The sequence below is a fragment of the Penaeus monodon genome, chromosome 19, assembly GCF_015228065.2.
Source record: "Penaeus monodon isolate SGIC_2016 chromosome 19, NSTDA_Pmon_1, whole genome shotgun sequence".
Lineage (NCBI taxonomy): Eukaryota > Metazoa > Arthropoda > Malacostraca > Decapoda > Penaeidae > Penaeus > Penaeus monodon.
Window position 1 is genome coordinate 20,128,716 of NC_051404.1, and position 204 is coordinate 20,128,919.

Below are 204 nucleotides of genomic sequence, written 5' to 3' on the forward strand. Positions count from 1 at the left end.
CGGTTCTCGCTCATCCTGGTCTCTGGCGTGTCTCTGCTGGGGGGGTGCCCCGCGCAGCGGCCCGCCGCGGCGGGGCCGTCTCCGCCGCTCCCCGGGGCGCGCCGTGCCGGGGATCACCACCCGTGGCCTCCGCCTGCGGCCGCGAGTTCCCACCCCTCTTGGGGGCCCCTTCCCCGCCGAGGGGGGCTCCCCGCCCGACCTGCA

The 204-nt window shown here is 79.4% G+C and overlaps 1 protein-coding gene across 1 annotated transcript in view; it reads right to left on the minus strand.

Annotated features, from left to right (window-relative positions):
• The window catches only part of LOC119585352 (serine/arginine repetitive matrix protein 2-like), a 12,031-nt gene that overhangs the window by 2,747 nt on the left and 9,080 nt on the right, over nt 1-204 (minus strand). The window lies entirely within an intron of this gene.